General features: G+C 42.8%; 1 protein-coding gene across 3 annotated transcripts in view; it reads right to left on the bottom strand.

The window, feature by feature from the left end:
- RGS17 (regulator of G protein signaling 17) overlaps positions 1-5,973 on the bottom strand; it is a 70,107-nt gene extending 64,134 nt beyond the window's left edge. For 2 of the 3 annotated variants that reach the window (XM_030944603.1, XM_030944607.1), the window contains exon 1: positions 5,821-5,973. The gene's annotated coding sequence lies outside the window, so the exon portion shown is untranslated. Of the gene's footprint in view, positions 1-5,058; positions 5,130-5,820 lie in introns of those variants that run through there. The other variant, XM_030944605.1, reaches the window with a different exon arrangement.
- Between the last annotated feature and the right edge of the window lie 6,547 nt (positions 5,974-12,520).

Below are 12,520 nucleotides of genomic sequence, written 5' to 3'. Positions count from 1 at the left end.
CAAACATATGTAGGGGCCCTTCCAGCCAAGACATTCTATGATTCTCTAATTTAAGCCTCTATGAGAGCAGCATATGTACTGAAACTAATCAGGCAGTGGTGCTGTGAGAAATGTCAGGGCTTCCTGCAGCTCCTTGCCACAGCAGAGACGTGCCTAGGACACGCTGCCTCTAAGGGTGCTCACCGTTCTGAAGTCTCTCTTGAAAGCTGTCCGAACTACAGAATCAGAGAACCACAGAACCACTGAGTGGTTTGGGTTGGAACAGACCTTAAATATCACCTAGTTCCAGCCCCCCTGCCAGGTTGCTCAAAGCCGTGTCCAACTTGGCCTTGGAAGCCGGTATAAAAGTGCTGTGCTAAGGATACCACGACACCCTCCATCCACGCTTCTGGGGGTTTAATTGCTTTCTCTCATAGGATTATTTTACTTTAACTTACATGAGCTGCTGATAAATGAAGACATTGTTACAGCATACCATAGCACAGCAAAACAAAATACAGCAAAAACATAATACAGCAAAACTGCCCAAACCATACTCAGCCTCCGTTAAAAAAAAAAAAAAAGACCTCGAGTCTTGCTTAGCAAGGTGGCATAATCAATTAATCAGGGATCTGAGACAGAGTGGCTATGTCCTTTAAAGGTAGTGCTACTGTGACATTCTCTCTGTTAGTCTGTATGTACAGAGACTGGCTGGCTATATACAGTGGTTCAGCTTGTGAGCTCATATTCCAGCAAGCACAGAGCTGGCATCACTGGAGAGAACAGCCAAATGAAGTTGCTTTGGTAGCAGAGGTTACATAGCAGTGTTAATGCCTCACTGTCCAATTTACCCCTTTCTCACTGAAGAACCTAGGCTAGATATATACTGGTTTTGTTTGGAGAAAGATTATGCAGCACAGATGTAGTGTTTAATGTGTGTGCATGTTTTTAATGCTTGGCTGCTGGATTTAAGATTTTATTAAATTTTATTTCTGCTCTATCTCCTTACCTGTAATTTCCCACATACATTCTATTTATATATTTACTGATTTCTAAGAACTTGCTGCTATTTACTTACCAAGTAAATAATGTATGAATATTTCTACTGTATGGAAGTTAAGATGCATTTCATTTATATTTTATAAGCAAAGACTTTAAAGACAAAGCTATGATTCATAATTTTTATGATGCTATGACAGAATCAACCTTAAATTGATTAAAATACTCTTATTTAAGTCCAGATTCATTAACATACCAGAACAACAAAAGTTTTTCAAAACACACAAGTCATTTAAATTGAGTTAACATCTACTTTGCATCACAGGAGCAGTGCAAATGAGAGAAAGCACACTAGGGAATCGAGCCCTTATGTCGGTTTGGTTGAGGCACAGGTTGCATGGTGGCTGGGCAGGAGCAGCAGAGCAGACCCCCAGTTCATCTGTTTGTGTGTTTCAAGCATTGCCCAAGGTCCCTGCCACCATCACACTGCTTGGCTGCTTCCTCTGTGTGTGCTAGAGACAGCAGCCATGCCAAGGAAAACCTTTTGAGAGCAAATACCCGACTTCAAGTAGAGACACAAAATCTCTGTAGAAAAGAGCTCTCTGAAATGGTTAACTTTCCAGAGAATCAGGGTGAGACACACATGCAGCTCACTTCCTCAGACCCTCTGCAGCCAAGACCTGCAGAAGTGCCAAGCTGAAGTGCTGGGCTTCTTTGGAAGAGTCAGCAGCAAAGCTATCCACACAACTCTACTTACAGCCTGTATAGCCATAGCCATTAGCTATAACCACGAATAGATAAACTTAATTACAACTTAATCTATTCACTTGTTTTTATATCCTATGCACAAGCTTTTAATTAATTAATGGTATGGAAAGTTTGATTGCATTATTCCATTATAAAAACTACTTAGAGCAAAAGCGTATGTCAACAGAAATGCTAAGTTTTGTGAAGGATTTATTTTTGATGAATTTTAGCTCAAGCCAATTAGTACATGAATTTAATGTTCTTAGAAAACTTGTCCTGTATTTACAGAATAAGCACTACTAGTATGGTAGGGATATATTTTTCACTGTAAAAGCTGAAATCTTGGTATGAGTGCAAAATAAATCCCTGGCATCATGAAGCCATGATCAGGAGGGAGCTAATGGAACAGTGATGAACATCTCTGTAAGAGCTAATAGTGTTTCACTTAGTACACTTCTGGTGAATTGCTAAGAATCTCCATATGTTCATAGTTAACGGCATGCATGTGAAACATACAAGTAAGAAAGTGCTATTTAAAAGTACTAAGATTGTAACATTTATTGAGGATAATGTATTTTTAGTGAACAAAAGTGTATATACAATATATATACATCTATATATATATGTGTTTTGCTACATATAAACCACTTGTAAGTAGAAAATCTTGTCTGAGACTGGCTGACATTCCTCCTATCCTGCCCCCATAACAATACCACTCACCCTCTCCTCGTTATAGTCTTTTGGGAGATGGCGATTAACACATCTGAGGTTTCCAGCATTTTATTTTTTGTGAAGAATTTCACAGCTCATGGGTTTCTACCCTTCTCTACTGTATCACGTTCTGCTGTGATTGTGTTGCTCCAAGTTGTGTCTGCTGCCAAATTAAAACTGTGAGAACTTCTGTGTCTTTGGGTCTGGGTTGTGCTTTTGTAGTTTCCTGGTCTCTTATTCCTCTATTATTCTTATGACAAAATCAAAGAGGGGCTACGAGTGAGATCAGGGAAGTACTCTGCAATGTTGATCTGATCAATATCTCCTCAAGCAGGACTGAACTCAGGAGCACTCTTCTGAAGAAGAATTTGTGTTATAGCTCCTTACAAATCAGCTACATTTTATGGCACATTTAAACTTTCCTTTTGAAACTGTGCATGGCGATGCACATCTTTATAATGAACATTACACAGAACAATTAGAAAATGATGCTACTTCAAATGTACACAGTTCATATATACATATGTGCCTTGACATACAGCCTGCATTTTGTATTTTATATAGTTGTTAAAAAATAAGAATTGCAGTTAAGAACAAATATTTCATCTTCTTTTCAGGGTAGGTAGAAAACTGCATTGGGATAGGGAATTTTTCACCAAGCTGTCAGTCAGATTTCAATTCAAATCAATAGTGCAGGGAGTATTTTTCGACAGCTTTGCAGCAGCCTTCTTGAAACCAAGTTCAAGGGTTCAGGGCAATTCTTTGTGCATAAGTGTCCATGTTGCATAACAAGAAGAACTATTATTTGTAGATTCCAAGAAAAAGACCAAGGGCTGAGTACAGCTTTACGCTCCTGGGCAGGCCTCTCAGCTTGGTGATAGGTAAAATGCAGGGACCTGATCTGCCCTGTGCTGTACCTGCTCTGGTTTCAGAGGACACTCCTGGCACCTTACATAGACACAATATGTGCTCCCTGTCAGCTAAGGAGCACTGAGTGAAATTACCAGGCAGCAGATTCACAGCAAACAAAAGGAAGTAGTTTTTCACACAAATCATAATTAAATTTTGGTGCTCATTGCCACAGAACAGGGTTGAGACCAAAGCATAAACAGATTTTTTAAAAGGGAGTAGGGAAACTCAAAGTTTATTATATATGATGATCTGAGAGCAATCTCCAGTTTAAGAAACCCATGTTCTGCGTGTTGCTGAAACTTAAAGGATATGCCAGGAAAAGATCCATGTATGCCAGTCCTGTTTCTTACGTTTTTCTCCTTCAGCATCTGCTAATGACTGTAGTCAGAGCCAGGATATTGGACTAGATGTTCAACTCACTATAGCAATTTATTTGATCGTATTCTTTTAATTAAATTATGTTCTTATTTTGGCTACTTAAAAGGATCTAAGGCCTTGATGGAGAAAGGCATTTAAATGCTTTAATGCTCACGTTATTTCAGGGAGGCAAGTACTTGAGTGTATCATAACATTTGTGTTTTAGGCCATAAACTTACTGGGGTGGGGCTCATTCATCTTTTAATAGGACTTTGCTTTTTCTGGGTATGAGCTAGAATAAAAATATGTATTTGATAACAGTGATAACAGAGTGCAACACTGTTTTTCTATAAAGGTTAAATAGTTTGTTTGCCTAAATGGCTTGTGCCACAGGTAAATTTCCCAGTGATTTATGTAAGGATGATGACACTAGCATCAACTGATGTGAAAAAGAATCAACTTCCTTTATAGAACTCCCAACATTTGTAATGCATGAATATTACATTTGTAGGAAGCTATTTTTCACCTCTTACCCATAATAGTATTGCCAGACAATATGTAACTTACTTATATTTACCTAGAAGGGTATTTCCTATTTCATCCATTTTGCAAAAGCATCTGGCTGCAAACCTATGACACACGTTGGTGAAAATCCAGATACAGAAACGAAGAAACCGAATACCAAAAACCATAAATTTCACCCCTGCTGTTTCCAAGCCTGACAGCACCAGTAAGGTTTCCTTCTACATCAACAAGCAGAGATAGAGATGAACGTTATGCTGGCAGCCGAGCAAGCGAGGCAACCTCGGCATTTTTAATTGCGGGCGGTTCCATCCCGAGGATAGGCGCAGCCCGGCAGGAGCAGCACACGGCGGGTCCGGGCAGGGGCACCGCATCCCCGCCACACCGAGCGCCGCGGCGGCGGGTGTTCCCCGGCGGCGCAGGGAAGCCCCGCTCCGCTCGGGGCCGGGCACGGCGCACCGGGAGCATCCCTGCCCGCCGGCCGCGCCCCGCCACCTGCTCCTCCCGCGGCCCCCGCCCGCCTCCCGCCGACATTTCCCGGGGAGGGGCGGGAAGGAGGCCGGGGCAGAGGATGGCGGTGCCGCAGGGCACGGCGGGCGGGGGAGGCTGGGTACCGCCCGGGGCTCCGCGGCCGCTGCCCGCGGGGGTTCCACGGCCCCGGTCCGGCCCGGCCAAGGGGGCAGCCGAGAAAGGGGGCAGAGGGAGGGAGGGATGGGAAAGCAACTCCTGATCTTAGAGCAGCGACTCGCTCGTTCGCCCTCACCTTCCGCCGGCTCCTCGGATTGAAATAATAACAACAACAATAATATTAATAAAAATTACACCACCCACCACCTCTCCTGGCGCGAAGCAGACCCACGTTACAGGCAGGGCAAGGTCAAGAGGAAAGACAGGAGGCGCGCTGCCTCGCCTCCGATCTGGCGGCTGTCACACCGCCAGCCCGTGTCCCCGGCTTCCCCGGGGGCGGCCCAATCCCTCCCCCTGCCCGGGCTGGGCAGCATCGCCCGGCGCGGCGAATGCCCCGCGGCATCCCCAGCATAAACCGGGGGCCGGCGGAGATGTGGGGCGCGGGTAGAGCCCGGCGACACCTCTTCCCACCCCTTTGTGCATCGCGGGCACGACACACACACACACACACACACACACACACGCTCCACCTTGCAACCTCGGCGCCGAAGCCGCCCGTTGTTACACGCACACACAGAGGCACGCTTACACACACCCTGTCACCCCGTGAATACATTTTCTGTTGCACTCTACCGCCCGCCATCCATCCATCCATCCATCCATCCATCCATCCATCCATCCATCCATCCATCCATCCATCCATCCATCCATCCATCCATCCATCCATCCATCCATCCATCCATCCATCCATCCATCCATCCATCCATCCATCCATCCATCCATCCATCCATCCATCCATCCTCCCTATGGTCTCCCTCCTTCCTTTTCCTCTTCCCCCCCCACATCCCTCCCTTTGGTCGGTGTGGTTTTCTCCCCCACACACACCCTTTGCATCACTATAAAGCAGACATTTTGGTGCCGTTTATCACGCTTCAGGCTGAAATAAGCGCGGAGCGCCTTACCCACCCCCGCCCGGCTGCGTGCAGTTGGCGCTGAGCGATCCGGGAAGGGCTGGTGCGGCTCGTCCCCTAGCGCAGCTGCTCCGCTGCCATCCGCCCAACTTCAGCACCCAGCCGGCGGGGAGAGGGCGGGAGGCGGCGGCAGGCGGGCGGGCGGGCAGGGAGGAAGGGAGGGAGGGGGGCAGCGAGAGAGAGCGAGAGAGAGGGAGAGGTTGGGAGGGAGGGCGGCGGAGAGGAAGGGCGGGCGGGAGGGTGCGAGGAGCGGCGCGGAGCGGGGAGCCCCCGCACATGCGCTCTGCCGCCGGCGGCGGGAGTTCCCCGCTCGGCGCGGCCCGGCGGGGGAGGCACGGCCCGGCCCGGCCCGGCCCGGCCCGCTCGGCCGCAGGGTCGCAGGGACACGTCCCCGGCAGGCAGGGGCGGGGGACTCCGCCGGCGGAGCGGCAGCATCCCCGCTGGTGGGCTGGGCAGCGTGCGGCGGCGGGAGCGACGCGCCGCCGTGCTCAGTGAAGCGCTAGAGGTGCCAGGCTGCGGTTTTGTTTTTATTTTGGTCCCCCACATCGGTATGTCCAGATAGATTTAAAAAAATAAAAAGTCCATAAACCGCTATCCGACACTTTATTGTCCTCTGAAGCCAAGGGAGAGGCAGGGATTTAGTGGCCAAGTAACTTTTTGATATTAGGCACCTGAAGCACAGTTTTGGAATAAAGAACCAGAGTGGATCTGCATGGATCTGTTTGTGTCAACCATGAGAATCAAGATCAGGATGCTCTGAAAATCTGACTGTGAATCCGGAATCCTGACAAGTTTTGCCAGTTAGTTTGTCCCATCTTTCCAAACTCCAGTTTCCAAATTTTGGCTCCATAGAGAACGCTGTTTAGCTTTCCTTCTGCACTTAGAAATCTGAGCCTGATATGCCTCCAGGTAACAGCACTGTAAAAATACGTTTGGCATCTAGATCCTGTCAAATCATGCCATGAATCCAGAATTGTTAATAACTCAGGAGAGGATGCATTACTACATTTACCACTCCACTAAAACAGCTTGGCAAGGTGGTACAAAAGGCACAGGGCTGCATTAAGGTGGTTCTGTGGCTTGCCATCAATGTGTACCAATTCTCTTTGCAAAAGTGGTCAACACACTTTTGTATTTCATCTAGAGCCCCAAGTGGAGTACTACAAAAACTGAAGCCAAAATCACATGCATGTTAGTAGGGCTGAAATTAAAAGAATTTAAAGCAGTCCAGAAGGGCTAGCTTCCATGAGAGCTGTAAGAGCATAGGCACATCAAAACAAGCTCAGCTCTTGGGAATCTGTACTCAAAACATGACTAATTTAAAATGTGACAGTAGCAGCCATGGTTGTCTGGTTTACTTTTTGTCTTCTGGGATAGAAGCTTCAGATTCTGAATCTCACAAGGACTAAAGTCAGTGTTAATCTCCTTGAAAGTCTCTCCCCATAAAACCACGACTTCTCTTTTCTTCTGATCTTAATCCTTGTGAAGAAAAAGTCCTTCAACTTGAAGCCACAACTCAGTCTGATTCCCAGAAGTTATTGGCATGGCAATTGGGTAATCTTTATGGAAATCTAAGTTATATTCCCTATCACAAGAAACAGTGCTCAAAAGAGTATTGTAAAGGATAAAATGCATCTCTGAAGCATTAACAGTGTTTTATATTTAGTTAATTGCAATGCTTACAATCTTGACTATCTTTCCACTGCTTTAAGGAGCACCAGTGCTATTCTAATGCCTCGAGTAAGAAAAACCTCCATATTTAGGAAATAATTTCAAGAGTTTTTTAACTTTAAACTCATATGTTGAAGCTTAATGACTTCACAGTAAAGAATGTTAGCCTTCATACTCGCTTAATATTAGGAAGACAGCTCCACTCTGAAAAAGCTATGAAACCAATCAAAGCAAGCATCTTCTGCAGATTTAGTATCTACACTGAAATGTTCAATTTAAAAGGGAGACAGTAATGGGAAACTGAATAATGGGTAGGATCGAAAGAAAATAATTTTATCCATATATCAGAAAAATACCAAATACTACAAGTTTGAAAATGCTATGCTTAATATTTTAAATTAATAAAAGACTTGTGCTTTTTATTACTCTCTTAATGTTTCCCACAGCACTGAACAAGCCCAGCCATTCCTATTTACCATAGTTTCCTGCACTGAAGCCATTCCTTGTTGTTGCTTGAACTCCTGTTTATAAACCCACTTCCTTTCAATAGTTGTTCAGCTGCTCTGTTCTGGCCTCTGCCTAATCCTTGTGCCTATTTTAGAGCCCTGCAATTGCTCTCAATGACTTTTTCTTCCAGGCCTTTCAATCCTCTCTCCCTGGTTTGTGGGTTTTGTTCCATGCTTCTTTGCATTTCTTAATGCAAATGGTTTCCTTATTACCATTTATTCTTTTTTCCTTTTTGTTTTTATTAATTATAACCTATTTGCATTGTTTTTCCAAAGAATTTTCACTGTCTTTTGAGAAAAGGAAAAAACGGAGAAATGGAGAAATATATTATAAAAGAACATGTGAAAATCTATAACATGTACTTGAAAAGGTCTTCTGGAACAAAGAGTCCAAATAAATCAAATAAAATCATTTTACTACAACATTGTGAGGTTAAATGTCTGTAAAATTGCTATTGAATTTGATGGGGGTGAAGCTAGGTTCCTTATTTTCCAATATTAAGTCTACACTATTGTTAGTTGGCTATATAATTTCAGTCAACTTCCTATTTTACCTGTAGAAATCCAGGCATTTAAAACTTGTCATGGTCATGAACTCTTCAAGATGACAGTCAGTTAATATTATCTGCATATCTTCAACATAAAAGAAATCAAAGGCTAACATTAAAACAACTCAATAGTTGAAGACCTAATATTGATCATAAAGCCATGATCTTCTTTTATGGCCCCAGCATGACTTCAATGTGATACAAAATGAAATATTTAAAATGTGTTTAAAGTGCAGATCATATAAATATTTTTTTCTCTGTAAGCAGCCGTGCTGTAGCAGCTTAAAAACACTTATATTTGTAATATCAGCTGGGAAATGGGTCAGAAAAATGTCCTGCAGTTACAGAGATGTATTTATGTGTATTTATGGTCTACTTCGTTCAAAAAATGAATCCTGCATCCTTCTTAGTTATGTCTGTGCAATACCATGGTCCCTTTTCAGCTGTGAAGTTTTTTTATAACTATCAGGCTATCTAAAGCTACTTGACACTATTAAGATGCATTTAAAGAACTAAGTAGACCTTTCTGTGCTGCTACACATAAAACCGTGAAAACGAAAAAAAACCTGAACAACCACCAACCCCAACACCTAACTCTTCTTTGTCCCAAAGCAAATGAGTTGAAGAAATCATTATCTTCAGTTGGTTCTTTGGATGGAAAGCTCCCTTGTGAATGTGATTAGAGCTACCGCATCTCAGTAGTAGAGAGATATTTTTTTTTCAGTAGCAGTGAATTGAGCAAACACAGAGTCTGTCTCCGACAGTCCACTTTCAGATTTCCCCAAGCGACGTTTATAATTTGGCTTGTTTGTATGCAGAAACAAAACCTTCAGAAGTCCCCTTATTAAAGAACTGCTCTTTACAGATGGCAGTGCTCTTGTAGCTTACTCAGAGCAAGACCCAGAGATAATGGCATCTTGTTTTGCAGCTGTTTCTGTTAACTTTGGCCGAGCAATCAGTGTTTCAAAGGCTGGTATTATGTGCCAAAAGCCACCAAAAACAAAAGTCTGTTGACTCAGAAGAAAAATGTCACTGCTACTAAACCAAACTGAGCTATAGCTCTACTGCTTGAGATGGCTTCATATGGGCTTGGGCTGCCCTGGTGGTGTCTTCATCACAGCTCAGTAGTGAAGTGGTATCATTTTGTCATTTCACCAAATATATTCTTTCATTGCAAGCTCGGCAAAGATTCCTAGCACCAGTCATACTGCTAAATGCATTTCATTCCTCTTCTTTAACAGCTAGATTGAATAGATTTTAAAATTTTTCATTGCACAGAGCCAGGAGATGGAGATCTGCTTCAGTAACCAGCTGATCTTTGCACTCTGCAGCAAAACATTTCTTTAAGCAGCACTGAACAGAAAGGACCAATAGTAAGATTTTAAGACTGGGAGTCATAAACTCCACCTGTATCAAGAAATGACATTTAGCATGAAGTATTTGGAACATGTCTATTTCTAGTGATTGATAATCCCAGGTTATAAATCATGACAAATTCACAATAAATTATCAAGATTAAGGTTAAACAATGACATGTTAGTTTTTACTTAGCTTGCTGATCCACAAACTCTTTAATGTTTCTTTTTAATGTTGACATCCACAGTATCATCCCTACTCTTATAAGTCGTGGGTTTATTGTAATGTGATGTCCCTAAAACTTTGTTTTTTATCAGTAAATAATTACTTGTAAAAATTGATCCTGTGTCAAGAAAGCCTTTGAGCACATGCTTGTTCTCAGTAAATGAGACTTATGTAGAGATTAAGTGGTAATTCCATACTTAAGAAGTTTTGTAAAAATAGCACATTGATTGCTTTCTCAAGTAGAAGTTTGTAATTTTCTTTGTGTTTTACTTAGTTTATAATGTCATATATTTTTCTGAAGGTAAAATGAAATTGCAAGGACTTGTGCTTTATAAATTTTTTTTTACTTATTTGGTCTACTTCATATTTGTATGAAAATCTTAAGCTGAAGCTAAAGATCATAATACAAATAATAATAGTTAAAAAGTCCCAAATCCCCTGCACCTTATAGCACAAGAGTGCCTATAGAAGCTTATACTGCTGAAATTCAATATGGTATGGTTTGACTTAAGACCTCTGAGCTATTGAAACCACTGAGTATGGGTGAATATAAGCCCACCTTTTAAAAGAGGCAAATATTTCAGGCGGAGAATTGTAACTAAATATAGAACAAGGCAGTTGTGTTGCAATAAAATTGGTTATCTTATTTGTGAGTTTGGGTCATGTCTCTTCTCTGTTATAAGTACAGGCAATGTGCTCAGTATAATGTTAAGAAATTAATTTTATGCCTATTAAATAAGTGAGCCAATTTATTTTAATTTTTAATTTTGAAATGTATTTAAATCCTTTTTCAAAGGATAGCAGCAAGACTTGGGATTGGGAGCACATATAGGTGACCACCCAGAGTTTCTGAGAGAATCAAGAACTTTTTTTCAAGGAGAAAAACCATGATATGACATAGCAATGATTTATGTTATGGAAATAAAGGGTCATGGTATATCTTTAAAAGTTGTTTAATATGAAGCTTTTGAAGTTTATGTGGTTTTAATCCTATATATTTCTGCCTATGCTATGCAGCTGGTGGTGAGGTGCTGAGGGTTTGATCTGTGGCTGAAACTTTCCTCCGCACTCTGTAAGGCAGGTTTTACAGCTCTCAGCCTCAGAAGTTTTATTATACACCCAAAGGAGTGGGGTGAGTAGCTTCCTGTGTTATGGATGCCATATCACCCTCTCAGTCATCCCCACTAGGTTTGACAAGAGTTTTTTAACTCAGCCCAGAGCCAACGAGAGGCAACGAGAGGGATCAGGGAGGCAACTTTCCCACCTGGCTCTGGTGCCAGTCACAGGTGGGTGCCAAAGGTTTGTGTGTCCCACCATCTCCAGACACATGGGGCAGCCTTGGTTCCAGGCAGCTTGGAAGTCTCCTATGCTTGTCATCTGCTGCTGCACCCCTCAGTTCTGCAACCAGGATTCAGCTTTGGTCCTTCTGCTCCCAGCCTTGTTGCCTTCAGCAGTGAATGCCATATCCCATTGCTAAGGCAGTTCTCTGTTCTTGATTCCCTCTTTGTCACTCAAAGAATCTGCCAAATTCATATGGGTTTTAATGGCTGGGAATCAGCATCTGATAGTGATTTGAAAAGATTCCTTACCACAAACTAAGTGCCTCCTTCCTCCTTCCTTGGATTGGCACCTCTGGTTGCAGTTATGGTGGGTCCCCCAGCAGTGGTGGAAGACCCTGGGAGATAAGCTTACAGGAATGAACCTCTGCTTGTGCTTCCCTGTGTGTCACAGCACAGCTGTCCTCTCCCTTCAAGCATCTGTTCATCTGGCTTTGGGGTCAATGAAGAATCCAGATCAAAAAGTCTCCTCTGGCTGCCCTTCCTCTCGATCACCAAGAGATGGAGGCAGAGCTCTCCCTCTCCGGGGCCTGGCACTATGCTCTACCGGAGCACTTGGAGCCCTTCATGTGGGGGCAAATAATTTAATCATATGATTCAACACAGTGGATTACTTCTAACCCTCCTCTTTAGATGATGTCAGATCTTTCTAATGGTGTTTTTATTTGCACACAAACAACCATGTAGACAACGCTCTCTGGTTAGTGCTGGCTTTTTCCTCTTTGTGCTGTATAAGGTGAAGCTTTTCTGAGTAACATGGTGCACAGCCACAGAGGTGACTTGGGTAAGTAATGTTAGCACATGTAGCCAAGAGAATAGGCAAATATCCTTAAATTGTCCTTGTGGAGATGCCTCATTCTGTATTCTGTAACATATCCTTTTGGGGTATGCCCTCTTCAAGCCAATAATAAATGGAAACATGAACTTAATCCTCTGTCTTGTAAGCACTTTATACAAATACTTTCAGATAATGTAGTGCATTTTAAGAACTTGTTATAAAGACTGACAAAAGTGATTGGAACATTTTTATAAAACCAGAACAATCCTCAAAG

Source organism: Camarhynchus parvulus, chromosome 3 (assembly GCF_901933205.1).
Source record: "Camarhynchus parvulus chromosome 3, STF_HiC, whole genome shotgun sequence".
Lineage (NCBI taxonomy): Eukaryota > Metazoa > Chordata > Aves > Passeriformes > Thraupidae > Camarhynchus > Camarhynchus parvulus.
Note: the sequence above shows the minus strand (reverse complement) of the source record. Positions and strands in the feature narration are given on the sequence as shown.